This window comes from Tamandua tetradactyla, chromosome 9 (genome assembly GCF_023851605.1).
Source record: "Tamandua tetradactyla isolate mTamTet1 chromosome 9, mTamTet1.pri, whole genome shotgun sequence".
Taxonomy (NCBI): Eukaryota; Metazoa; Chordata; class Mammalia; order Pilosa; family Myrmecophagidae; genus Tamandua; species Tamandua tetradactyla.
The window spans coordinates 38,375,970-38,403,146 of record NC_135335.1 but is presented as its reverse complement, the minus strand read 5'-3'; the positions used below and the strand labels follow the sequence as shown (position 1 = coordinate 38,403,146).

Sequence of the window (27,177 nt, the reverse complement as noted above, 5' to 3'; positions counted from 1 at the left end):
GACATCATTAATCATTCCTTCAAATGGGCTGTGGCAATGTAAACTCGGACCTGCAGTGTATGGAATACCTAGTCCCCCCACATTCTCACCAATGCCTCATGGCACCGAATTTATTCATTTGTGCCAGTCCAATTAGTGAAAATGGACCTCTCATTGTTTGGGACATGTATTTTTTTTATTTTACAGGTAACACTCTTGCGGAGAATTCTTTTAGCACTGCAAGGACTCCTGGGCATCAGGAAGGCTTTAGGAAACAATTACTGCCCACGGTGAAACCTCTAGAGGCGAACACAGCTGTTAGTAGTTGTGGCACATTGAAAGTGTTGGCGGCCCCAGTTAGAGGCCCACCTGGGTCCAAGTCCTTTCCAGTGTCACTTTGCAGCTCCCTATCATCAAGATGTGAGGTCTTTGTCCCTACTCCTTGAACTTTGTGTGGCTTCGTGACTTGCTTTGGTCAACAGAATGCTCTGGAAATAACACTGTGCCAGTTCTGAGCTGAGACCTCAAGAGGTCTTTGGATGTGTTTCTCTCAACATCTGGCTATTCCAACATGAACAAACCCAGTATGTTTTAGTTTCGTAGGCTGCTCAAGCAAATGCAATGCAATGGTCTAGCTTAAGCAACGGGAATTTATTTGCTTACAGTTTGGGGGCTAATAGAAAGTCCAAATCCAGGCATCCGCAAGGTGATGCTTTCTTCCAGAAGACTGGGGTGTTCTGGGATGGCTGCCAGCAATCCTTGGTCCTTGGCTTGTCAGATGGCAATGCACATGGTGGCCTCATCTGGCCTCTCCTTTCTCTCATGGGTTCTGTTGGTTTCAGCGTCTGGCTGCTCCTTCTGTGGCTTTCTCTCTCTCTGTCTGAATTTCATTCTTCTTATAAAAGACTCCAGTAAGAGGATTAATCCTCATCCTAATTGAGGTGGGCCACTCCTTAACTGAAGAAACCTCATCAAAAGGTCCTCCTGACAAGGGGTTCACACCCATAGGAATGGATTAAATTTAAGAACGTTTTTTCAGGGGTACATACAGCTCCAAACCGTCACACCTGGGTAGCTGCTGAAGGAGGAGACTTGATAAAGGACAGAGATGAGTCACCTCAGTGGAGACGCCCAAGTACATGAGAGAGCTGCACCCAGATAAGCCCAGCTCCCTCCCAGACCTATGCCAGACCTCGCACGAGTAAATCTGACCCAACGCCAGAAGAACCATTTGCTTGCCTCGTAGATTTGTGAGCAATGATAATTGTGTATTGCTTTATGACACTGAGTTCTGGGTGGTTTGTCACGTAGCAATAGCTAACTGATACATCAGCGTAGGAGAAAATCCTGCCTGGGGACAGTGACATCAGCACGAGGCTTATCTGAAGGCGTCTCTGGCAAATTAAGTTTCAGATATCTCTGTTCCAGCCTACAAAAGTCCCAGATAAGTTAGTTCCCCAGCTCAACACCAGGCCCCCGGCCACCCACTCTCAGTAAGGAACTTTAACAACTTCTGTCAAAGACAGTTTCTTTCTTGACATGCTAGTGGGTGAGACACCCAGCGTGGGGAGACTGCCTCCTCTCCAGGCTCGCCCTATGAGACACGGGGTTGGCAGTTAAAAATACTCTTTCCCCTCCTCTCGAAAATGGAAAGTGTCCAGGGTCAGCCTCCCACACACTTCCACTCGATTTCTGACTCTGGTTATAAAACCTTGTGGCCAAAAATAGATTTCAGGGGGATTTCACAGGACATGTTCCTCTGGCATAATCGCGGCGTTCCCGCAAACTTTGGAGAAATTCACTTTTGGGCTTTGAACACAGTCTTCCAAGCCCGGCTCCCCAGGTATGTGCCGTGGTGGGGGCATCTCCCTCTGGGTCTCCTGCGACGAGGGCAGGTGCAGGCCACAGCTGTTCTCCGCTTGCTTCTGCCTCATTTGGTTTCACCCTCTCACCTCCGTGCCCACCTCCACGTTTCCCGGCTGGGGGATTTCACACCTGCCGGGCCCTTGGCTGGCCGCTCAGCTTCCTTTGGCTGTTCCTTCCATCCTCTGCCCTTCCACTCCCTTTTCTTCCCCAGAACAAAGGCAGCCCCGGACGCCCCCTCACTTGGCCCCGATGCCTTGTAGTGGGTGCAGCCTCCCTTTTCCACCGCAGGCGAGTTCCGAGTCAGGGAGCAGGGGAGGATGGGATGTTGGAAACCAACCTGCCCCCCCCCCCCCTTTATTTTACAGATGAAGAAATAGGAAGCCAGACTGGGAGGGATGAATTTAAGGTCAAATGTGGAGGAGGCGGTCGAGGCAGGACTGGAACTCAGGCTCCCCCCACACCAGGGACTCACCTCCAGACTGCCAAGTTCTAAAATAGCAGTAACAGCAATATTTATAATAACAACAGCTCCATTTATTAGTTTATCAGGGGAACATGTAATCCTTACAATGGCTTTAGGAAGTAAGTAGTATTATGACTCTCATTTTATACATGGAGAAACTGAGGTACAGAGAGGGGATGTGTCTTGCCCAAGGTTACGCAGCTATTAATTGGCAGAGCGGGGTTTTAAACAGAGAGGAGAGATGGGATAAAATAAATAAAAGTCTGATACCGGGCCCTCAGGAACAATTCCCCTCCAGGCGGAGTCAGTGCCTTCACTGCCCCCACCCCACCACACTTTATCCATCTCCCTGGGGACCCAAGCATTCTTCTTCACCACCCACCTTGGCCCATCACTATGGTCTTTCACCTTGTAACTTCCCTGGGCACCCATGGATGCACCCCCCCCCCAGGACACCTTCATTCTGCAGCACAGTCCAGACCCCGATTCCACATCTTTCTTAGGCTCTAGTGTTTTCTCCACAGTTAAACCGCAATGTCTTCAAGGACAAATCCATTCCTGTACTCTGTGAAATACCTACACCAACCTACAAACCGACAGAGCACTGTGCATTGCTGGTGCACACAGAATCCTAAAATCAGTGTCTGATGAGGTCTCCAGCTATTGATTGAGTCATTCATTTAACCAATATTTTCCTCATTATCTACCCTGAATCAAGCTCTGTGCTAGTCTGCTAAGGATGTGGGAAGGAATAAGCCCTAATCCCTCGTCTTTGCACAACTCCCAACCTAAAAAAAGAGCCAGGAAGATAGCACACAGTTGGGTGGGGGCATTGCCTCCTCTCTCCTGGCCAGTAGAGCCAGGATTGTGTTGGGTGTCCACCTGTGCCCCCACCTCCTTCACTGCCAAAACCTGGTTCATCTAAGCCCCAGTGGCCTCATTCTTTTGGCCAAAATTGGCTTAGGCATGGCCATGTGACACAATTCCAACCAAGGAGATGCCATGGAAAGTTTGCAAGGGCTTCTGGGAAAGAATTATTTCCTGATAAAAAGAAACACAGGGAGTGATGCCCGGTGCCCTTCCTCCACCGGACACTGTGGATCTTCAGGGGATGCTGGGACAGGGGCAGCCATCTGTGACCATGGCAAAATCTTCTGGTGGATGATGGCAAAGAAGGATAGAAAGAACTTGGTTTTTCCATGGCGTAGATGACCATTGAATTAACCAAGTCCAGAGCTAACTTCAAATGTGTGAGATGAGAAAGGGCCTTATGATTTAAATCAGTTGAATCAGGGAATTCAATTCACGGAAGCCAAAAGCAGACTCCCTAGTACCACAATTAATAAAGAGCATGGTTAACTAATGACAGTCAGTATCCTTTCTGAGCCCTGACCAACCCTGCCTTGCCTTTCTGAAAGTTTCAGAAACAAGTCCCATAACTCAACATCATTAGGCACTGGGGAAATGCAAATCAAAACCACAATGAGAAACCCCTTCACATGCACAAGGATGGTGATTATTTTAAAAACAATGAAAAATACCAAGTGTTGGAGAGGATACGGAGAAACTGGAACTTGAGTTCATTGTTGGTGGGAATGTAAAATAGGGCAGCTGCCTTGGAAAGCAATATGGCGGTTCCTCACAAAGTTAAACATAGAATTACCATACGACCAATTATGGCCATTTCTCTTCTGCGAATATACCCAAAGGAAGTAAAAGCAGGATCTCAAAGAGAAAGTTGTGCACCAGTGTTTACAACAGCAATATTTTCCAGTAGCCAAAAGATGTAAACAACCAAGGGTTCCAACAACAAATAAGTGGATAAACAAAATATGTACAATGGGACATTATTTGGCCATAAGAAAGAAGTTCTGAGACATGCTGCCACATGGAGGAACCCTGAAAACTCAGTGAAACAACAAATACTGTTCAGTGAAAGAAGCAAGGCACATAGGCACAAATATTGTACGAGGTCACTTATAAGAGATGGTGAGAAACAGCAAATCCATAAAGACAGAAAAGTAGATTGGAGGTAACCAGGGGATGGGGAGAGGGAGAGAGAAAGAGGAGTGTGTGTTTGGTGTATATGGTATGTGTGTGTCAATAATTTTTTTTTTAAGTTACATAAGACTAGTGTTACTTTCCAAGAGTCAGAATTTGCCTGGCAGATGAGGTGGCATCTGCAGAGCCTGGCTGCACGAGCTAACCCAGAGATGTATGCAAAGGAGAGGTCTAGAGCTGTGATGGAGTCCACGTACCTCACATCCTCTGAGACTTCCTTGCCAGGTGGTGGTGAGGTTCCACCAGGGCTGTGCATAGGAAGGCACCTGTCCTTACCTACCTCTCCATACGTCATCCATATTTAGCCTTTGCCTGGGGGTTGGCTCACGTAGAAGCCAGGACTGGGGGCCTCCAAAACTAGCTTCTTCCACTCCCTTCTCCTCTTTCTTCTTGAGTCTCTATATTCTGGTCCCCCCTCCCCCAAACTCCCATCCCATCCACAACCCCCCATTCATCTCTTTCTTTCTTCAGATCATTTGCAAAAGCTGTCCCTAAGGTAGAAATGATTTCTCTATCTGATCAGACCACAGCTGTCTTCTCCTCTTTCACCTCAAACATCTTTGCTGGTTCAGCAATTCTGTTTCTAGGGATTCATCCTCAGGAAATGCCTGAACCCATGCCAAGGGCTCCACATGCAAGAATATTCATTGCAGTATTGTCTATAATAGCAAAATTCTGTACCCAACCTGAGTGCCCACCAAGAAGGGATGCATTAAATAAATTATGGCAGAGCCACTTAAGAAAAGGAAATAGAGATCTATTTACCTATATGAAAAGATGTCCATACTCTATTATTGAGAGAGAGAAAGGTACAGATAAAACAATAGTTTTCTATCAAACACAGAGAAATGTCTGGAAGAACATTGGAAAAATGTTAGTGGAGGTTATCTTTGTTTTGTGGCATTTCATTTGAGTCTTACTTTCTTTATAGTTTTCAATACCATTTGAACTTTCTGTAATAATTATGTAACATCTAACCAGAGAAAAAGCTTCTTTTGTTTTGGAAAGAGAAAATATAAAGAATTGCAGCTAAGATCCACTTTTGGACAATCCTCGCTTAAGTCATGTGTGTGAGAGCTGCAGTCCTCTATTCTATTTCTGCTAACTTGGAAGCCCCTCCATGACACCCCTGCCTCTTCTAGAGAATTTTCTAGAATGGGGATCCACTACGGAGCCAGGCCAAGATCTAGTAGCTAGAAAACTCTCTCCAATTGAATGGGGATCTTTCTCTCCATCCTAACTCTGCCTTCTGTGCCTCGCAGAAGCAGCCCGATGCTTTACCTTCCTCTCATTCGTGTGTCATCCATATCCAATTACTCACCTAAGTGACTGACTTTCTGGGAAGAGGGGGATGCCCCCTTCTAGGTAGAGCGTGAGCAAAGACCTGGGGCTGGGAACACACATGTTCCACTTCAGGGCTGCTTGGACTCGTCAGGCACAGCACACAGTGCATGTGGGGACAAAAGCAGGTGAGGCCAGAGTGAAGTCGGAAAGGCTTACATAGGCCAGGCTAGGGAATCTGGCCTTCATCTGTTAACTAGTGGTTCTCACCCCATTTTGTGTTCACAATACTTTTAGACACTGATTTTTTTTTGGGCCTCAGGTTAGAAGATATTCAAAGACTCATAAACATCTCCAACCAAGTTGTGATTATTTCAACCCACTCCCTACACACATCAGTCAGAACACGCTAGATTATGCTGCAGTAACAAGCAAGTCTAGTGTATCAATTAATAGAGGTTTACTTTTCATACATGCTACATATCTATCTTGAGGGGGCAATGTCATTCTCATTTAGGGAACCAGACTGAGGGTCCCTAAATCCATGCTGCCCCATGTGCCAAGGAAGGAAAAGAGGAAGGTGGCAAATAGCGCACTTGTTATTAAAGCTAGAAATGACACATGCTACTTCTTCTCACAGTTCTTTGATCAAAGCAAGATACGTGGCTATAACTAATACCACACATGGTAAGGAAGTTCAATTCTATTGTGTGGCTAGAAAGTGAGGTGCTGGGAATATTTCTATATCACTAATGACCAAGCAAACTTAAAGAAGAAAAGGGACAAGCGGGGGTGGGGCATGGGGGGAGGAAGGCAAGAGGGGGAAAATATTTGTGATGCAGGCTCTTCATTAAAAAGGTTTTAACATAATTTTACATAATTCTTAGGACACTCCTACCTGAGTGACTTTATTTTACTTCTAAGGAAACCAGAGCACAAAGAACTTAAGCAACTTTATGCTAATGATAATAGCTGACATTTACATAATGCTTACCCTGTGCCTGACACTGTTCTAAGAACTTTATTTACATTAATACTTACTATTTCTCACAAACATATCCATTAGGTGGCTACTTTCCCATTTTACAGATGAAGAAACCGAGACAGAGAGAGCAGAAATGCTACCCAAGGTCACACTGACACCATTAGTACACAATGATGCTGGGATGTTAAGCCAAGCAGGCTGGCTCAAAGGAGAGATGCTATTGTGGATAGGTTATTGTGTTATCTCTACATGTGGATTGAGCAGTTGTTACTGCTGCTGCTGTGGTTTTCTCCTTCTAAAGAGCTGTCAGCTCTTTAGAACTGGGGAGAATTTATTCTTGCCTGAGATTGTATGCATTCACCCATTCACGGGTCAATGTGTATTGAGCATCTGCTGCGTTCTAGACCCACTGCAGATACGGAGTTAAATGAGACAGGATTCCAGACCCCAACATGTTCACAGTCTGGTAGATCTGGCTTAGTCATAACTGATCAGGAAAGAAAATTAATAAACGACAACAAAGCAGAGGTTTAAGTAGCAGAAGACATGGATTCTACGTCTAGTTCAGCTCCTTAAAATGCTGTGTGACCTTGCGGAAGTCATGTTCTCTCTCTGGGCTTATGTTTTCATCTTTTCTCTGAAATTAAAGTGTTTAATTTAATTTCAAGGGGCATGACTTGCTTTCCAAGGGGCATGACTTGCTGGGGTGAAGGTGGGTGAAAGGGGCAGAAAAAGCACAGGGACCTCTCTTCTACCTTCAGCCCCATGCTTATCCTTCCCTCCTCCACTCCAGACTCCTGGACCAGGGGGCTGAAGAGACCCAGTCCCTCCAAGTTTCATTCCTGCAACACTTCCTTTGAGGGACCTGCCCTGAGCTGCGAGAAAGTCCCCCACTGCCTCAGCGTCCAGGGGGTCTCAGGCACCCCAGCAGGGGTTGGGGATCATGTGGGAGAGGTTGAGACTCCTGAAGGGATGGGGAGAGGGAGATAGCATGCCACACTCTGGGCATCAGAGGTGGGCATCAAAGGAGAAATTCAGATTTAGTGAGAAGAGCAGAAGCAGAATGACCCAGAGTTCAGATGCCATGTGCCTATGGGCAAGGTACCAAATCTCCCTGAACCTTACGTTAACACCTGTTTCTTGCTCCTTCTAAAGAACTTTCAATTCTTCAGAACTGAGGTTAACTTTGGGGGAAGGAAGAACTTAATTTTTGCCTGAGATAGTACACATCCACTTGTTCGTGACTGGTGATAAACCACCCTTGGGCTGGCTATAGATTCAGTAAGCTAATGAAATAAAGTGCATTGCACATGGCCTGACACGCAATCGGCATTCAATAAATGTTTGTTACCCGGCCACAGATTCCAGAGCCTTGCCTGCTAATCGCTGTGTGTGTGTGTGACCTGCTAATATCCAGATGGACTCCAGAGGTAGCAGAGAAAACTGGTCACACCAACTCGGAGTGTTGTTGCTGGCAAACTAACAGAAGGAAGTCTGCAATGTGGTTCCACTGCGCACAGGACACCCCATTTAAAGCCATCCATGTGACCTGCTTTAGAAAGTAGCCTCAAGCAGGGGCGTTGAAACTTTGTTTCTTTGCACAGGGACACATTAAACTGCTCTTGGGCTGAGCTCAGGACATGCTTTAGTCATTTCTCCAAATCCCACTTTCTGATTTTTAAATAAGGAACCAGGTCATTCCATCTACCCAGAATACTGCCCAGACATTAGGCTACAATATTTATAGCACCCGAGCTGATGCTGGAAAAAAAATGGGGAAGCAGGATATGTCTTTCTACATTCCCCTTCCCTGCCCCTTTTATTCAGCTGAGACCACTGTACATTCTCCTTAGGGGTTAATGAGATTAGCTGAAAATGCACACACACACGCACGCACACCATTTCTTTTCTCTATCGACTCACAGGGTCCTCTGAGAATCTGATGAAAGCTATGGTACCTTTCTCACGTCTCCCATTCTTACGGAATGTTGTGCAGGATGGAGGTGGGGGGGGTTCGAGGAATGAAGTAAGAACGCCTTCTCTCCTCACTCCTGAGGTCTCCTTTCAGTGGAGGGTGTCTTGGCGGTCTCTCTCCTGGCCTCTTCCCTCTCCTTTCCTGGGCCCGCCCTGGGGAGGTGGCATATCTTATCCCATGGTAAACTTTGGACAAAGAACTGAGCATGCTCAGTTCAACTGCCCTTCCTCCTCTTGGGAGGGAGCGTGAACCCCCCCCCAAAAAAAAAAAAAAAGCTTTCTCCCTGCTCTGCACCTCCAAGATTCGTGGCAGGACCTCCATGTGGTCCTAATTCTGGGGTTCCATCCACTTGGCCCTCAGGCCATACGAAGCTGCATCCTTCTTCGCCTCTCCCCCATACATGTTTTTCTTCTCCATGTGCCGAGCATTAATTCCTCAAATTTCTGCATCTCCACCTGCCACTCATTTACTCCTCAATTTGCAGAAGGGAGATGCTATTTATGGGGTTCTTGGGACCCACTCAAGATCCCAACATCCACCCTTTACTAGGACTCTGGAACATGACCCACCTGTCAACGCAGCACAACCACTCCAGTTGAGTTCAGCTTCCTCATCTGTGAAATGGGGCTAATATCACCTACCTCATAGGATTGGCATGGAGGGTAAATCAGACAAACATGAAGAATGGTTTTGTACAGTCTGGGACATGACAAGGGCTTTACAATGTTAGCGATCTTTCTCTCTCCCCTATCCATTTACCTCTTCCTACCCTCAGCTCTCTCTCCCTCTTTTCTTCCCAGGACCGGTTATGTAACCTGTAGGACCCAGTGCAAAATGAAAGTGTGGGTATTGCTTTTTTGTATATATGTTGTATTTCACAATTTAAAAGAAGCTAAAAAAAAAAAAGAACAGAAAAAAAAACCAATCATAGGATTGTACAACACAGTGACCCCTAATTTGAACTATGGACTATGGTTATTAATATGACTGTGATAATTTTGTTTTGTCAGTTTTAGCAAATGTACCACACTGATGCAAAGTGTTAATAATCGGAAAAAATACTAGAACTCTGTATTTTCTGCCTGATTTTTTATTTATTTATATAACTTCTCTAATAATGAATGAATGAATGAAAATGTGGGGCCCCTTGTTAAAAAGTTACTAAGAATTTCAATATGGTACCCACACAGCATTAACTCATGCATGGAGCTCTTACTGGCACAGGGGTTTGGGGATACTGTGGGACTGCACCCGTCGTGGCCCATGAAAACGTCCCTGTACCCTCCTCCTTCCCTCTTTTTCCATCGTGTTCTCTTCTGCTGCCCAAATCTTTTTAGGCTGATTTTCCAATCTCCAGGCCACAGTGGTTGACCCCCCTTTTGTTCTCTGTCACTGCATTCCAATTTTTTAGATACCATAAAGCTTTAATAATTCCACTTAATTGGGGAGGGAGGAAAGGAGGTCAATCTGAATTAATGAAAAATAAGACACTCCTAATGAAATGCAGTTTTAATACTCACAGATTTACGGGGACAGAGGTGACGTGTAGAGGAGGGAAGAGAGGGAGAAGTTAGAGTTTCTTGTACATGATCTAACAAATAGAGACGGTTTAAGCTATAATGAGCATATTTCTTATTTGCAAATAATGTTACTAAAAGCCCCGTAAATAGGTTAATATTTCTCTTGCTGGCAATCAGTTTGCTCAGTGAAACCTTTATGCTGCCACTACAGATGCTGGTAAAATTCTTCTGCAGTGATTCTATATCACAAAATGATTTCCATGACCTTGAGAGCCATCCACAGCACAGACCAGGTTGTGGGAAAATCCTTGTCAAGGAGTGATCCTGTCTAACAAATTCTCTCTCTGCTGCCCACCTACAGGGTAGTCAAATCTGTCAAATCCTCAGAACATCCTCCTGAAATGCAGACCTTGTCGGTACGCCGTAGCCTACCACTTCTGGACTGAACAACTTCTGCAGGCCCCCGGCGGTGCCAGACATAACTCACGTCTCCTTGCAACTGGATCAGTCCGTGCCCTCGCACACCTCTCACCCTTAGCATCCTGGGGCTGGAACACCCTCCCCCAAACCTTCCAGAGTCTGCCGGACTCCTCACTCATGCTCCGAGACTCCATACAAAGGCCCCCTCCTCCAGGAAGCTACCCCTGACTTTTCCAGGCGGAAGCCATCACCCCAGCCACCCCCACTGCGCATCTGCTTCCCACTAGTGGTGCTGCAGGACGGGCCCCCGTGGGCCTCTTTGAGAGTGGGTCCCGGGTGGGTCTCACTCGTCTCTAGGGAGGCAGGATGACCCAGCCGTTAAGTGGTGAAGGTGGTTATCAGAAGATAACCCCAAAGTGCTTAGCACAGAAATGGCTAAAGAGCAAGTGATCAAAAAATGTCACCAGTTCTCCTTGGATAAACTCCGCTAGGGTCTCAGGGTGGTCACATCTGGTTTGGCTCGATGGTCCATGATATTATTACAGGACCCTCTCTCACTCTCAACAGCCTCTCAGTTTGGTTGACAAATGATTGGGTCACCCTAGAGGGTTGGGACCAGGTCTGTTTCATTTACCAAGGAATCCCTGGCACATCAGCAGAGCCTACATAGTAAGGACTTAATAAAAATTCAAGCGAATGAATATGTCTTTGGTGCCCAGCAAGCTTTGGCACTTTGTAGGAGAGTCATAACTGCTGGCTGTTGTTGAGCTCTTGATATTTTCAAGTACATCCTCCACCACGCACAGAAGGCAAGAATCAAGTCTTGGAGAGTGGATGGGCGAATGAATGAAACCCCCACTCCCCATCGCCCCTGTCTCCAGCTGTCTCGCTGGGGGAAAGGAATGACATTTCCCAGGCACAGGCAGATGCAGACAGTGAGGATGGGACCTCACCCACCCGACCCCGTGGACAGAACTTCTGTCTCCTCCTAGGTCTGCAGCAAGGCCAGTGTGTTCATTTCCCAGCTAGAAACCAGGGACCAGAAACCACAGCCCAGGGTCAGCCCCACACGCAGGCTTCCGAGGGTGCCAGGCACCTGGCCTCCACCGAGCAGTGTGTTGGATGGCACAAGAACGCAGAGTCCCAGCAGTTCCTGTCCCCACCAGCCTGATCACCCGCAGGCATGGCAATCTCCAGGCCAGAGGGAAAAGGTGGGAATCATCAGCGCTCTCTGCCTTCCCTCTCAGGCTCAGAAAGGACGTTTCACAAGCTGGCAGTCCCCATGTTTTAGGCCCAGACCACACATTGGGCAGGACAGTAAGAACTTTAAGAACCATCAGAACAGCCTTCTAAGGTAGTTAGACACATGAGGAAACTGAGGGTCAAAGAGAAGTGACTTAACAGAGGTCACACAGCCAGTTAGAGACAGAGCCAGAGCCCAAATCCCCCAGATTAGGAACCAACAGGATTCTCTCGGTCTCTCCCTAGCCTATTATAAGAAAACCTAGTTCTTGCTCTTCCTTGGCTGTGTGACCTTGAGGCTTGCTCACCCTCTCTGGGCCTCATTTTCCTTTTCTAAGACTATGGGTCTAGGAGCCAGGACACCACCCACCACCCACTCCCCTCCGGACTTGGCCTGGGCATCGCTTCTGCCAGAGGCCATGGGCGGGAGGGATGGGATGCCTGGGCCTGGGTGAGTCCAGCCTTCAGGGAACATATCCGTTGACTATGAGAGCCTGGGGCGCACCTGTCCTGAGCTCGGTTTCCAAGGGTCCTTGGCTTCTTGGCTGAACAATCGCTCTTTGGATCTGCCAGCCCCATGCACCGCGGTGCTTCAGAGCTCTCCTGTCACCCAGCCCGGGGACCCGTGAGTGCTTGGGGAAGGGCTGTGGGCAGGGTGGGGGGCACAGGAAAAGGTGAGGCTGGAGAAGGGGAGAACATCTAGCAGAGGGTCCTCCAGTGTCTTGGCTCTAAGAAGCTACGAAAGCGCTTATGGGGAGGGGAGAAGTGCTCCAGTCCAGAATCAATGTCCACAGCTCTGGACATGTCCCCGGCCTGCAGGCACCGGGGGCAGGAGAAGGGCGGCCCCAGTCCTGGGGGAAGGCAGGCGGAGAAGTCCAAGACAGCCGGGAAGGAGGAGACTGGGGGTTCTAGCGCACTGGACGCCCCCCTCGCCCCCCAGCTCCGGGGCTGCTCGGCGCGCGGAAAGTTTGCGCCAGGCGGGTGGAGCCGCGCGCCCCCTCCCCGCGCCCGCGAGCGCCGGGTCCGCGGGAGCCCACCCCTGCCGCCCCGCCCGCCGCCCGGTGCCGGCTCAAGGTCACCGCTGACAAGGCGCCTGCCTCCGCGGGGCGAGGGGACCCGGGGCGCGCTCAGGCTCGGGCTCCAGTCTGGCGGGGAGACCCGGGCGCCACGCGCCCCCGAGAGGGGAAGCCGATCGGGCGACAGAGACCGAGGGAGAGGGGAGGAGGCCCAGAGCCCCGGCCCGGGCGCCGCGGTCTCACCTGCACCGGCTCCGGGAGCGAGATGCTGCCGCTGCCGCCGCCACTGCCGCGCGCCTGGCCCGGCCCGGCCCCGCTGCGGCTCCTCTGCCGCCGCTGCCCGGCGCTCTCCTCGCCCCGCGGCCCCGCCGCCGCCCGCCCGCCAGCCTGCCTCCCTCCGCCGCCGCCTCTGCCACCGCTGCACTGCGCTCTGCCCGCCTCCCTCCCGTCCTCCCGTCCTCCCCTCCCCACTCCCTCCCCTCCCGCGTGCTCCCCCTCGGCCCTCCCCGAACTCCGCGCCGAGAGCGCCCCACGGGACCCGGGAGCGCGCGGTCCCGCCCGCGCCGTCCTCCCCGCGCACGTGTAGCAGGGCGGCAGGTGCCTCGGTCGGCCCCGTGGCCCACCCACCCCGTCCCTGCGGACAGCCTGGCCTTTGGAGGCATCCTTCCAACCCCTTCCCTCTAGGTTGGGGCGCCCCAGGCCCTTCCCAACGCAATTGGAACCACTGTGCAGGGGGTCACACGGTTGGGGTATGGGGGCGTGGGGCAGGCATGTGCGGATTCCTGGATTAGGGAAAGGGGACTGACTGGGTCGGTCCTAGGGAGTTTAGTCCGCAGGTACTCGGCTCCCAAGAAAGGATGGGAGCAGAGCAGGGGCAAATGTTGGCCCCAGTCCCCAGGGTGCCCTGGGCTAGGGCCAGGAGGAGACCAGGATGGAGGCCCTGACCAAGGAGGAGGCAAGAGTCCTGAGCACACATAGAAAGCATCGGCCGGAAGCCGGCTTCCCCTCCTTGGCACAGGCCCCAGGTCACTGCAAAGCCGAGCTCCACCAGGAAGCTGGGCCACCTGACTCCCAGCGCCTCGGTCTGCTCCATACCATCAATTAATCATGCCCGCTTGTTTATTTATTTATTGGCTTTATAAAAAGCCAAATGCTGTGCTCGCGGGAAGAGAGGATGAGATGGGCCCCCATGGGAGTGGGGGTGGGGGGCTGGGGTGGGGCAGGGACGGCCTGACCAAGGGAACCTCCCCTCCCGAAGCCTTGGGTTAGTGAGTGAGGAGCTGGGCCCTAGGGAGACCCTAGGGTCTGGGTGTGGGGACCCCTGCTGCCCGGGAATGGCTGGGCCAAGATTCACAATGGTCTGAGCTCTGCAGTCGGGGACCAGGCAGAGGATATCCACCCTTGGGGGCTTAGGCCTGGGAGGACAGAGGAAGGACCTGGGAGGCTGTAACCAGAAGGAAGTCCTGCAGGTGTGAGAGGAGGTGTCTCCAGGCTTTTCTTGGCTCACAGCATCCCGTTCTCACCACTCCACGTTCAGCTTGGCAGGAGCCACTGCATCTCCTGCCACAGCTCTGTCCTCTTATCCACACTCCAGCCCCACCTGCTGGGGCACCCAAAGGACACCGCTCCGTGGATGCCCCACCAACCCACATCTTCTCCCTTCTTCCTCATTCAGTTAATGGCACTGCGGGCCTCCAAACTGCCCCCCAACTACCATCCCCGCCACACTGCCTTCATGAAGCCAGACATGGAACATACCTGCTCCTGCTCTAAAACCTTTCATAGCTCCCCAGTGCCCTCAAAAATCCCATCACCTTGGAATCCCATAGCCACCCTCTTTCCCCTTTGTTCACTACGTCCCTCCCTGATATACATTTTTTACGGCGCCATATCTGCCTCTCTGTTCTTCTGTTCCTTCAGTAGGAATGCCTTTCCCTCATTCTCAGTCTCTGCCCAGTCATATTGTCAAAGCTCGGCCTTAGTTACTCTCTTTTAGGAAACCTTTAGGAACCAGAAGGGAAGTTGAAGAGGTAAAAGGAATGGGCATGAAAACCTGCAAAACGTGAGGTGAGTCAGTACAAAAGTGATGCCACAGGGGTCCCGTCAGTGCAAAGTTCCCTCAGTGACAGATCCCACCGGCTATGTGACCATGGGCCTGCCCTCGACCTCTCTGATCCTGTTTGGTCACCTGTTAAAAGGATGATAAATGCCATAGCCTCCTGTAGGATAACACTCAGTAAGTGGTAGCTAGTACATGGACCCTTGAACACTTATTGTATGCTAAGGCTCTGGGGGGTTACAAAGATGATCTGGTGTGGACTTCAGAGACCTTGTTGCCAGCAGGGACTGCAAACTCAGATGCCTATAAAGACTGGGCGATACTGAGTGAGGCGGGCTGATACTGGCTTATGGCTCTGGAACCTAGCAATAAGAAAATGCAGCAATGTCTGTGAGGCCACAGCCGCTGACATTGGCTCTGTGTTGGGAGGCAGTAAGGAGTGGTGGAAACGGTGGCATCTGCCCCATCAAATGTGCGCAGCCACTACTCAGCTCCAGCTGGTAGCAAGGCAGCTTCAGCAGTCGGACAGCCAGGGAAATCCCCTGATGGACTCATGAAGACTTTTTAAGAGATGGAACTGGCAGCAAGGGATCCGGGGGATGTCTGCTTCCCTCCCCCAGGTCACCTCTGAGTTCGAAAAAGAAAGAGGGAAGCAGCAAGCCCAGTCAAATGAGAGAGGCAGGTGTCAGAAATGGCCCAGGGCAAAACAGGAAGTGGCAGGGCATTCCTAGGGCTGGGCTTGGAAAATCAGCACGGGATCACAGGAGGGACCAGCACAAGTGGTTCTGGTGGGATGGGATTTAAAGGTGAGTTTTTTTTTTTTTTCCTTTGCTCTATCTTCCAATTTCTCACCATGACCACGTGCTACCATTTAATCCCAGTAGAACATATCACACGTGGTACAAAGTAACAATCCCACTAAGCAAAAAGGAGGAGGCATCTGAATAAATCAAGTGAGATGGTCATCAGATGGAAAGCCCCTTCAAAGCAATATTCTCTAAGCTAGATTTAAGCCTAATGTACCCGGGGAACTTCTTACCAGAGTTTGTAAAAGATTCCTGGGCCTGACGTAGGTCTCCTGGGTGGAAATCTCCAGGGTGAAGAGGCTGGAACTGTGTTTTGAATGTGTCCCCCCACCACATCCTGATCCCATGACCTAGAACGTTCGGCTCACACTGGTTAAGCAAACATTCAAGGAGCAGGAGGTAAAGAAGTTAACAAGCCAGGTCCCTCCATTAAGGAACTCACACTGACAGGAAAACCGAAATCCACCCAAACAAAGCCGAACGACTTACTCCAAGTGCAAAGTTTCACCAACAAAGATTTAGCAGGGCTTTCCTCTGGGGCGTAGCGTGGGGGCAGAGAGGAGGAGTTCTGTGTTCTACCCTGTATATTTCCCACCCTGTTCGAATCTCACAATTCCATGTCTTACTTGTGTAGTTGCAAAACCTAAAGGAAAAGACACAAAGTGCGGAGGCAGCCTGGGGGAGGGGCAATTCATTCTCTAGACAGGGAGGGAGGATGACTTCAGAGGTGGGATTTTAGCTGGATTTGGAAGAAAGGATAAAAACGGCAAAAACAATAGCTAAACACTATTAAGTGTCAATTATTCGTCTGAGCTCTAATATGTTAACTGATTTCACTCTCCGGACAAATTCTATAAGGTAGACATTTGTTCGCGGGCCTTATTGTTGGCCCTCCCTCCTTGATTCCTTCTATCTGGCAGGAACAGCCAACCCCTGGTTGCTATGGGTGTTGGCTTTTCACACCTGCACCCTTCTCCAGAGGGTGCTGTCCTCAGCTGCTGGGAGCCAAGAGGTGGCAACAACCCCTGGGGTGCAATTCACACTCCAGAGATCCCCGTGGAGTCAGGCTGAGAAGGGGCTGCTCTCAAGACCTCATCTTTGTCCAGCCCTTTCTCCTTCCCAGTCCTGCTTCCCCCCAGCCCTTGTGGATTTCTCCTGAGAACACCCCCCTCACTACATAGTATGCACAAGAATCCCCATAGCAGGTTCTACCTCTGGGGGCAGGAACAGGACCTGAGATAATTTTATAATCCCCCGTTTGCAGCTGAGGAAACTTAAGGCACAGATTGGTTAAGAGACTTTCCCAAGGTCACATATCTAGAAAGGCTGGCTGGCCGCTATCCTTCCCCAGAATGATTTTTCTAAATGGACAAGGGAATAGGAACAAAGCATTTCAGGGAGGGAAAAGCACATGGCTGGCAGGATGAAAATGCGGAGGAGGAGGTAAGGTGGCTGAAATGTGGGTGTGCAGAATGAGACCAGGGGAGACGGTCAGGAAGGCTGGAGGCCGTCAGATCACAGAAGGTCTTGGGTCCCAGACCATGGGTTCATTCATTCATTTCATTCATTCATGAAACACATACCCTTCGCACCTATGCCGAGCTAGGTGCTTGAGTGGTGCACAGGATTCAAATATATTATATAGATGACTTTTTCCCTCAAAGGGGCTGCTGGGATGCGGAAGAGCGTCAGGAAAGAGGATGGGAATGAGGAGACATTGGGGAGGTTTATAATGACTGGCCGTGGAGCTGGTTTGGTTGGGGACTAGGGAGAGTGAGAAGACAGTGAGGCTGGTGGGGGCAGGCTCAGGCCCCAATTCTGTTCTGTCTCTGGCTTCCTGGAGACATTGGGTGAGTCTCCACACTTCCCTGAGCCTCTGTGGTGTCATTGGTAGAATGAGGGAAATAGAGAGGCCCCAAGTCCACGCCAGCTGGAGAAAATGCTGCACTGTGCTGACTTCTGTTATCAGGAAGAAGAAATGGGGACCCAGCAAGAACATCTAATGCATATGTCATATTAAATACCAGGGGATTTTTTCTTTCTGTATTTGTCCCCATTTCCTGCTGGAAATGAGACTCTCTAAGGACAAATCAGGCCATGATGGGGCCCCGACACCTGGCACAGGACTGGGTAAGGAGGATGGGCTCCAGAAATGTTTGCCAAATGTTGGGCAGTGCCTAAAGTGGCCCGGTATTTAAAAGGAGCCAAGAGCCACAAACAAACCCAAACTTGCAAAAATATCACTAGGGTCAAAAGAAAAGCCTTTTTTTGGTTTTTCCTATGAGGCATCTTCAGTGAGGAAGGAATGTGAAAAGCAGGGCAAAACACACTGCTTTTTCATGTTGATAGAAGAAAGGGTAAATAGGGCTTTTCAACTCCATTTTCTGCAGAGAGAGAGGGACACACGAGAGGTTTGAAGTCCAGCAGAGAAGAGAGCAGAGTCCCCGGGGGCTCTTGAGTGGCCAGGTCTGAAGGGAAGCATCCCGTCCTGAAGAAATGCCTAAGTGCTCTGCCGAACCACCATCTGTGTCCTGAGATGGCTCGGAGCCCTCTAGGAAAAATGCCAGATGGCTAGAGACAGTGAAGCTGTGTCTTGATTTTCAAGCAAGGAGAAAGGTAACATCCAGGGAACTGTAGAGCCCTGCACACTTGCCAGCTCCCGCAGTGATGTGAGGGGTGGACGCGGTGGCCTGGCCTACTCTGTGCCAGGCCCCACCCACCCCAGGCACTGAGGGTAGAGAGTCACAGAGGGCAGAGTTCGCAGGCTTTGTGGAAGATGGAGGCATATGGAGCCATCAAAACAGAGAGGATGGCGTTCCATCTGTTTAAGGGTATCTTGGAAAGCTTCAACAGAGGAAGTGAATTTAAATTGGATTTTATTCCATCAGACCTCAATAATTAAACCAGTGCGGTCCTGGCACATGAAGAGAGGGGTATACCAATGGGACAGAGCAGAAAGTCGAAAAATAGGCTCAAATCCATACAGGAAGCTGGCATATGGTAAAGGCAGTATCACAAATCAGTGGGGCATGGGTGGGCTTTTTAACAAATGGTGTTGAGACAAATGGGTGGTCACTGGGAAAGAGATATGGTTGAATCCATACATTACACCATACATCCAATGGATCAAGAGAATAAAACATTTAATTTAATTGCAAAAACACTAACCCATAATGTATCAAAATAAATCTCGGGCAAACTCCTTTGAAATTTTGGTGTAGGTAGGGACTTTTTAATTATCACTTAAAATCCAAAAAACAGAAAAGATAAGACTGATAAATTTGGCAATATAAAATTCTTAAAAACATCCTATGTGGTAAAAATAAACCAAAGTCACAAAAGATGAATGAAAATGGGAAAAAAAATTGGCATCTTATATTACAAGGTGCTAATCACCTCAATATATAAAGAGCTTCCAGAAATCAAAATGGAACAGATAAGCAACCTAATAGAAAGTGAGCAAAGGACATTGTATTGGTTTGCTAAAGCTACAGGAATGCAATATACCAGAAATAGGCTGGCTTTTATGGAGGGAATTTATTAAGTTGCAAGCTTACAGTTCTAGGGCTGTGAAAATGTCCAAACTAAGGCATCCAGAGAAAGCTACCTTGACTCAAGAAAGGTCAATGTGTCCAGAATACCTCTGTTAACTGGGAGGGTATGTGGCTGGCATCTGCAGGGGTCTTTGGCTTCTGGTTTCAAACAGCTTCCCTGGGGGTACTTACTTTCCACATCTTCAAATGTCAGGGTCTCTTGTTGGCTTTGAAGCAACATAGAGACCAAGCACCTGCATCTGAGGTTTCTCCAAATGTTTCCCATTTTAAAGGACTACAGTAAACAAATCAAGACATATCTTAAATGGTGGAGTCATATCTCCATCTTACCCAAAGGTCATACCTCCAATTGGGCACACGGCATCTCCACAGAAGTAATCTAATCAAAAGTTCACACCCACAATTGGGTGCGTCAATCCCCAGGGAAACAATCCAATCAAAGTTTCCCTCCCTAAATAATAGGTCTGGCCCCCCAGGGTCAGATCAGGATTAAAACATGGCTTTTCTGGGGTACATTATAGTTTCAAACCAGCACAGACGTGAACAGGCAGTTCCCAGAAAAAGAAATGCAAACGGCTCTTAAATATATGAAAAGCTACTGAATCTCACTCATAAGAGAAATGTAATTTAAATCTGTTACTGATTTACCATTCAAAAGCCTGATATCAAGCTATTGGTGAGGCTTGGGGAAACGCACTCTCATGCATTGCTGGTGGGAGTGTGAATCAGTACAACTCTACAGGGGGTTGTATTCGTGAGGTATATTTGTTACAATTCATGAAAGAACATTTTTATAATTGTGCTATTAACCATAATTGTCCTACTAACTATTCTCTACTACATTTTTTATTAGGGATTGTGAGGCCTCAGAAGTGAAGAGGTTTCCTGATAACATTTATTGCAGCCTTTATCTGGCTTATCCACGACATCTGTCAAAGTTACAAATGAAGTAATCCTTTGACCCAGCAATTCCATTTGTAGAAATTTGTTCTTGGGACACATCAGCCCACAGGTGGAATGGCGGGGGCAAAATGTTACTCTTGCAGCATCGTCTATAATAGCAAAGGACTGGAAATACCCTAAGTGCCCATAAGCTGGAGGTGGGGAAAATAAAGGACAGTACATGTACGCAATGGAATATTCTGCAGCTGTATAAAGAATGAGGAAGCTCTGTATGCAGTGAGGAGGGAAGGCCTCTGGGATATATAGCCGAGTAGAATAAATCAAGATGCAAAGCAGTATATACAGTACATATAGTACTTGACATTTTTAAAACCAGCTTTATTGAGATATGATTTGCATACCATAGGTACCAGCCATTCAAAGCAATACACTTCGATGGCTTTTAGTCTATTTACAGATTGGGAAATCTAATTTAGGACATTTTCGTAATTTCCAAAAGTAACTGTAGTCCTCTACTTTTTTATAAGAAAGGGAGGAAAACAAGAACCGCCCCCCCCACACCAAACATGTTTGCGTGTGTTTGTGTAAAGATACATTTGGCACTAGTTGTGTATTACGATTAGAGTTGAGTGTGCCTGGGAAGGGCTGGTGGAAAATGACCCAGGCCAGGTCAGCTGGGGGTCAGATCGTTTAAGGCATTTATTTCGGTTTGCTAAAGCTGCCGTAATGCAATATACCAGAAATGGATTGGCTTTTATAAAGGGGATTTATTAAGTTACAAGTTACAATTCTAAGGCAGTGAAAATATCCAAATTAAGGCACCAACAAGAGGATCCGTTCTCGGAGGAAAGGCAGCCAGCAGCTGGAACACCTCTGTCAGCTGGGAAGGCTCGGGGCTGCATTTCCTGGTACTGGCTCCTGGTTTGTTACTTGCAGATTCTGATGGCAGTAGCTTTTCTCTACAAGTGTCTGTGGATCTTTAACTTCTCCAGGGCAAATTCTGGATTTCGTTTCTCTGCTCAGCATCTGCAAACATCCATATCTGGTTTTATTTCTCTGCTTTCTGTGTCCACTCTTTTAAGGACTCTGGTAAACTAATTAAGACCCACCTTGAATGGGTGGGGGTCACAACTCCATGGAAAACATCTATTCAAAAGGTCCTGCCCAAGCCATAGCTCTGTCCCCACAAGATTGGCTTAGGATTAAGAGAACATAGCTTTTCTGGAGCATATAACAGTTTCAAACCAGCATAGCCTGAATACCAAGCTAAGGAGTTTGGATTCTATCCCACAAGGTGAAGCACCATCCAACAGAGCTTGGTGTAAGAGGGAAATATACTGCACCTGTGTTCTCCACCATGGTAACCACCACTCATGGATGGCTTTTGAACACGTGAGATGTGGCCACTGTGGCTGAGGAACTGCATATTAAAGTTTATTTAAATCTAATTAATTTAAATTTAAATGTCCACCTGTGTCAAGTGGCTGTCATTTTGGGCAATGTGGCAAAGCCCATAGGGAGCCACAGAAGGTTTTGGAGGTGGGGAGTGACCCAGTTGGATTTTTAGCTTAAGGAATTCACTTTGTGAAGGATGGATTCCAGGGGAGCACATGGAAGTTGGAGACCATGGGCCTAGGGTACAGAATGTCACACAGAGAGGAGGGGACCCTGACCAGCGGAAGGGATTCTGACCTGAACCAGGGGCCCAGGGCTGGATAAGAAGGGTTGGGATGGAGAAGGAAGGGACTGTGAACACACTGATGGAAGGTGATGGCAAAGGAAGAGTTGAGGATGACTCTGCAGTTCTAGCTTGAGTAGCTAAGGAGATGAGGAGGCCACTGACAGGGGGATCTTGGAGGGGAGGAAGCAGGGAGGAGCAGGGGACTGAGAGCTCACCCTGGGTCTCCAGAGCCACAAAACATTCTGAAGGGCATTCACGTTGAGAAGATAATCTCAGCTCCCCATGGGAGAGAGGGACCCTCTAAGACCTGAACACTGCCCACCTCTCCAAACTCATCTTCCTCCTTCTCCAGTCACACTGGCTCTCCATTGTTTCTCCAACACACCAAAGGCCCTCCCACCTCAGGGCCTTTGCACTGCCATTCCCTGGGCCTGAAACACCCTTCCTCCAGGTCTTCCCATGGCTGACATATTCTCTGATCTCAGCTCAAATCTCATCTCCAAGGGGTAGCCTTCCCTGACCGCCCTTTCTAAAGTGGCCCTCTCTGCTTTAGCCACATAATTTCTTTCACAGTGTTTATCTTTTGCTGTCATCACCTGATTTCTGTGTTGGTTATTCTCTTTCTCTCACTGTTAGAAGGGGATGGTATCTTTTTGGTTCCCCTTCTGTATCCTTATTGCTTATCATAGGGCCTGGCATATATTCGGTGGTGAATGAATAAGACAAAAGGAGGGAAGGGTAAACAGTGCTTCCCCACTAGAGAACTTTCCAGAGACCTAGGGAGGCGTGCTGTGGCCATTATGGTGATCTGCACCCGAATTGAGGGCAAAGGCTCCAGTTAGGAAAGGGAAAGAAGAGTGTAGCCCTTCTCGCTCCAGCTGCTGAGCATTGGGCATCTTCCAGGGGAAATGTGGGTGTCAGACAGCCTGGGCTTTGATACCAAATCCACCCAGGTGACTCAATTTTCCAAAGTAGGTAAGACCACCTATTTTGCAAGTTTGTTGTCAGCAGAGATAATAACTATAAAGGCATGGCACATAGTAGGGCTACAATAAATGTTATCCATCAGGATGCCTCATAATCCCTAATAAAAAAATGTAGTGGAGAAGCGTTAATAGGGCAATTAATAATACAATTATCAAAATGTTATTTCATGAATTGTAACAAATGTACCACACAAAATGCAAGGTCTTAACCATAGGGTGGTATGTAGGAACTTGGTATTTTATGCATGACTTTTCTGTAAGCCTACAACTTCTCTACTTAAAACAAAAATGTGGTAGAGAGCCCAGGGGAGCAGGGGTGAGCATCAGCTTAGAAATGACACTTGGCGGCCAGAGAATGTCACGAGATATTGATGACAATGACATTCAACACGGACAATCACAACAATGGTGATTACACAGTACGTGCTATGTGCCAGGCTTTGCTTCAATCAGCTCATTTAATCCTCACAACCTGATGAGGTAGATCCCATTTTACAGTTGGGGAAACTGAGACCGAGAGAGGTTAAGAAACTTTCCCAAGATCTCACAGCCTGTAAGTTGCAGAATCATCCTGACAGTCCAGCATATCTGTGCGTTCAGTCCTTTCTTTTTTTTCTAAATTTTTAAAATTTTAAATAAAAAAATGACAATAAAGAAACACAAACATTCCTAACATATAATCTCAGAAAATACATACTTTGTGCACGGGGCACATATTCACCCCTTAGCCAGAGAACTGGAGCCCCGCATGTCAGCCATCTGGTCAACCCTGTGTTGGGCAAGAACTGAGTAACAAGAAGGAGACTAGGGCAGAAGCGTGGGGTCAGTTGATTCCAGAGTGGCAGAGACTCCAGGACTCAGTGTTGGGAGGCCTGGCGGGTGGGCCAGGTGCATCACTTCTGTGCCTCAATTCTCATCCCCAAGGAATAAGGGAAATGATGCTAACTTGTGAGCATTAAATGGACTTCTATATGTAAAATGCTAAGCATAAAATAAGCGCTGAATAAATGTCAAATCCCTGCTCCTTAGGAGTAAAGGCAGGCTATCCTTTTAGGAGGTGCCAGGGCCCGGGGATATAGGGAGAGAACAGGAAGGAGCAAGAAGGAGGTGGGGCCTTGAATGGGGACAGTGTCCAGCAACTGGCAGGAGGGCTGTGGGTAAGGGGGGCTCTCTAACACTAGCAGAGGCCTCTGGTGAGATACCCCTCGTTTCTGCTCAGGACTGAGGTTGGTACAGTGGCCAAGGGGACGGACGTTCACCTTAGGTGGACAAATGTAAAATCTGTGAACACCCTCATGATGACTACATCACATTACATATAAATGTGGACAACTATGAGAAGAAAAGACAGAGAATGAGACATTTTCTGTCGCATCTTTTAATTTTTTTCTTTAATGCTCTTATATGTTTTCAAGAAAAAATCAGAAGAAATGAATCACAAGGTCCCCTGTTCTCTCAGCCTTTTCCTCGTACCTCCTCCCCCATCTGGGCACCTTTCTGTTGATTGAATATGGAATGTAGCAAAGTCTACTAATGGGAAAGTTGCTCAGGATCAAATCCTGTATTTCTACCAACTTGCATGACTCAGTCTGAGATGTGAGCCCCTGGTGGCTTTGGGCTTGCACTGGATCATTCGCTTGTTTGCTGAACTCTTCCTTGGAGCCAGGCCCTGTGCTAGGTAGAAGGAGGCACAGATGAACAAGACCTTCTTCTCCCTAGACAGAGCTCACATGCCTGTGTAAGGGGAAAAAAACAAGTGAGGGATAACCAAGTACCCTTACCTTAGCCCAGGGACATCTAGGGAGGCTTCAAGGAGGTGGCAAACTAGAATTCCATCTGGAGTGACAAGTAGGAATTATCCAGAATTATGTGTGTTGTGTGTGTTGTGTGTGTGTGTGTGTGTGATAGGAAGTAGGAGGAAGGAAATGTCTGGCAAAGGCAGTTAGGCAGGAAACAGCACAGTATGTGGAGAGGACTAGAAGCAACTCAGCATACTTCATTCTGAGTTATGACATGGGAGGGAGGTTTAATAGGAGAGGAGGCTGAATGATCAGCAGAGGTCAGAACACCATGGGGCTCAGAAGCCACATGAGGATGTTTGGGTTCCATCCTGAAGGTAACAGTTGCCATGCATGGGCTTAGCAGGGTATCACGTGAAAAGAGTGACAGAGATGCGTTGCTGGGAGGGTTTCTACAACACCATGCCCAACTCAGTGACCAACACTCACCAATGTGGATACCACATTTATGGCCCCAGGACCAAAGGCCTCTCCTCCAAGTTTCCAAGTGTCTGTGGTGCTAGCTGCTATCTAGGGCCTGATATAAAACAACCTGAGAAGTCCTGATGTTCAATGCTTCAGCTTCTGGAAAACAAACCAGTGATCTACTTTTTTATGCACTAAATGAGAGATTAGATAAAACAAAATCTCCCAGAAAGATGAGTTGGGTAGAACTAGGACATGGAGGTCTGAGGGCCAGGAAGGCAGATTTAGAGTCAATATAAAGGTGGACTTCCTGATGGTCTGGTCTGCCTTGAGAGGTGGAGATTCACAGCCACTCAGTAGGGTTGTCCCATGGGCCTCTCCCCAGACCTCCTTCAAATAGAACCAGGCCTGACAGTTACCTGCCAAGGATGTCACCTCGGGAGAAGATTCTGATCAAGATCATAGGGCGTTACTAGATAAAAATCTATCACTGTGGTGTATTTCCCTTATTCTATGCCACCACTTCTCCACATTTTGTGGTTACTGGATTCAGAAGAGAGCTTCTTAAGGTTTGATAAGAGTAGAGGAAGACCTGCTAACAATCCTGAACCCATTTCTTAGAGATGGTTTGTTGATAACTGAGGTTTTCATCTCTTATCTTTGGTTTTGTTTCCTACTACGTGTAGTCATTACCCCCTCTAGAATTCAGCTAGGCCAAAAAGGAAGTTGATTATGAAAAAAAAAAAAAGACTGAATAAGGAGTTTTTTTGTGAGGTGGAGGAAGTGTTCATTTAAAAACTAACCTGAGACAGTCCTCATTTCTCAAAGATGAGACACAGTCTAAATGACTCTCTTGAGTGTCCAAGGGACTTCTGTGAGACAACTGATGAACTGAGCCACATTTATGAGGCATCTCCTTGGCCCAGGATCATACCAAGATGGCGGACAAACACATATTCCTGGACCACACACAGGCTACGTCTGAACTTTTACGTCCTACCTGAGGATATGAGGTCCCACCCCTTCCTTATATGAAGGCCCCTTTGGCCAAAAACCAAATGACCTGTGTTTGAGTCCTGCCTCTGCTACCTGATGGCCCTGCAAACTTGGCCAAGTGGTTGAACACGTTGCCCCTTGGTTTTCCCACCTGCTAAATGGAGTCAGTAATTTCTACTTCTCTGGCATGTCGGAAAGAAACTCTGAAAGAAAAGCTGCAAAAAACTTCTCCCACAGTGCCTGTCATTCTACAGCTGCTCAGGCAGCCCAAGCTTGATCATAAAAGCCTATGTCCTGATCAAGCATTGCAGTTTGAGGTCTCCCAGCTACGCCTGCACTCCCCGGCGTTTCCCAGCATCCCTTGCCATTAACCTGGGGCCACATGACTGGTTCCGGCCAATGAACTGCAAGCAAAAGTATGCATCATTTCCTGTCTGAACCTCGGTTAAGAGCTGGTGCGTCTCTTCCTTCTTCCTCTTCCTCTGCCACCAAGAGCTGAAGGGCTGTAAGTTGAGGTGGCCTCAGGTCGTACGTTGAGATGGCAGAACCAGGATGCCCCTGCATCACCCCATGGAGAGAACACTTTGCGTGAGCAAGAAGTAAACCTTCTTTATGCTAAGCCACTGTGATTTCGGAGATCTATTCCACTAATTGAATACACTAAGTAAATCAAGCAACAGACATTTATTGAGCAGTTACTATGTACAGTCAGTTCTCGTTATTCAGAATAAATGTGCTCTATGAAGTAACCACAAACCCTGAATTAGTGAATAACAGATCATTGCTCCTATGGGAAACACAGGGTTAGGTTCCTGAGAGCCTCTGACCACAACATTTTCATCTACCGATCCATACATAGCTTTGTTTGATGTGTATTTCCTCCTTAAAGATACCTTATTTAATACACGTTGTTGATTCATGTACGTTGAACTCCCGGCCAACAGTCACTCGTGTTTCTCTGATAACGTGTATTTTCTCCATAAGGCACACACGTCACAGCCTGCTTATGCTTAGAACACCAGGTAGCGCCTCAGCGCCGTGTCTGGGGCCACGTGAAGCAGAGAAACCAGCAGCAGAAAGCACAAAAATGTAGAACAAAACATGGCACCAAGTAATACCATGGAAAGGACACTGGTCTCTTTTGTCCTCACCTGGCACCGTGTATATCGGGAGACTCCAA

At 48.1% G+C, this 27,177-nt stretch overlaps 1 protein-coding gene and 1 long non-coding RNA gene across 9 annotated transcripts in view; both read right to left on the bottom strand.

Moving 5' to 3' along the window:
- Positions 1–13,116, bottom strand: part of ATP2B2 (ATPase plasma membrane Ca2+ transporting 2) — a 368,890-nt gene extending 355,774 nt beyond the window's left edge. For 7 of the 8 annotated variants that reach the window (XR_013157774.1, XM_077116558.1, XM_077116561.1 and 4 more), the window contains exon 1: positions 13,052–13,116. The gene's annotated coding sequence lies outside the window, so the exon portion shown is untranslated. The remainder of the gene's footprint in view (positions 1–13,051) is intronic. The other variant, XM_077116560.1, reaches the window with a different exon arrangement.
- An 11,055-nt stretch (positions 13,117–24,171) lies between these two features.
- Positions 24,172–26,345, bottom strand: LOC143646058 (uncharacterized). The gene is made up of 3 exons (XR_013157245.1): positions 26,149–26,345; positions 25,026–25,160; positions 24,172–24,531 (listed from the first exon to the last, which is right to left on the bottom strand). It is a non-coding gene; the product is annotated as an uncharacterized LOC143646058 (long non-coding RNA).
- Between the last annotated feature and the right edge of the window lie 832 nt (positions 26,346–27,177).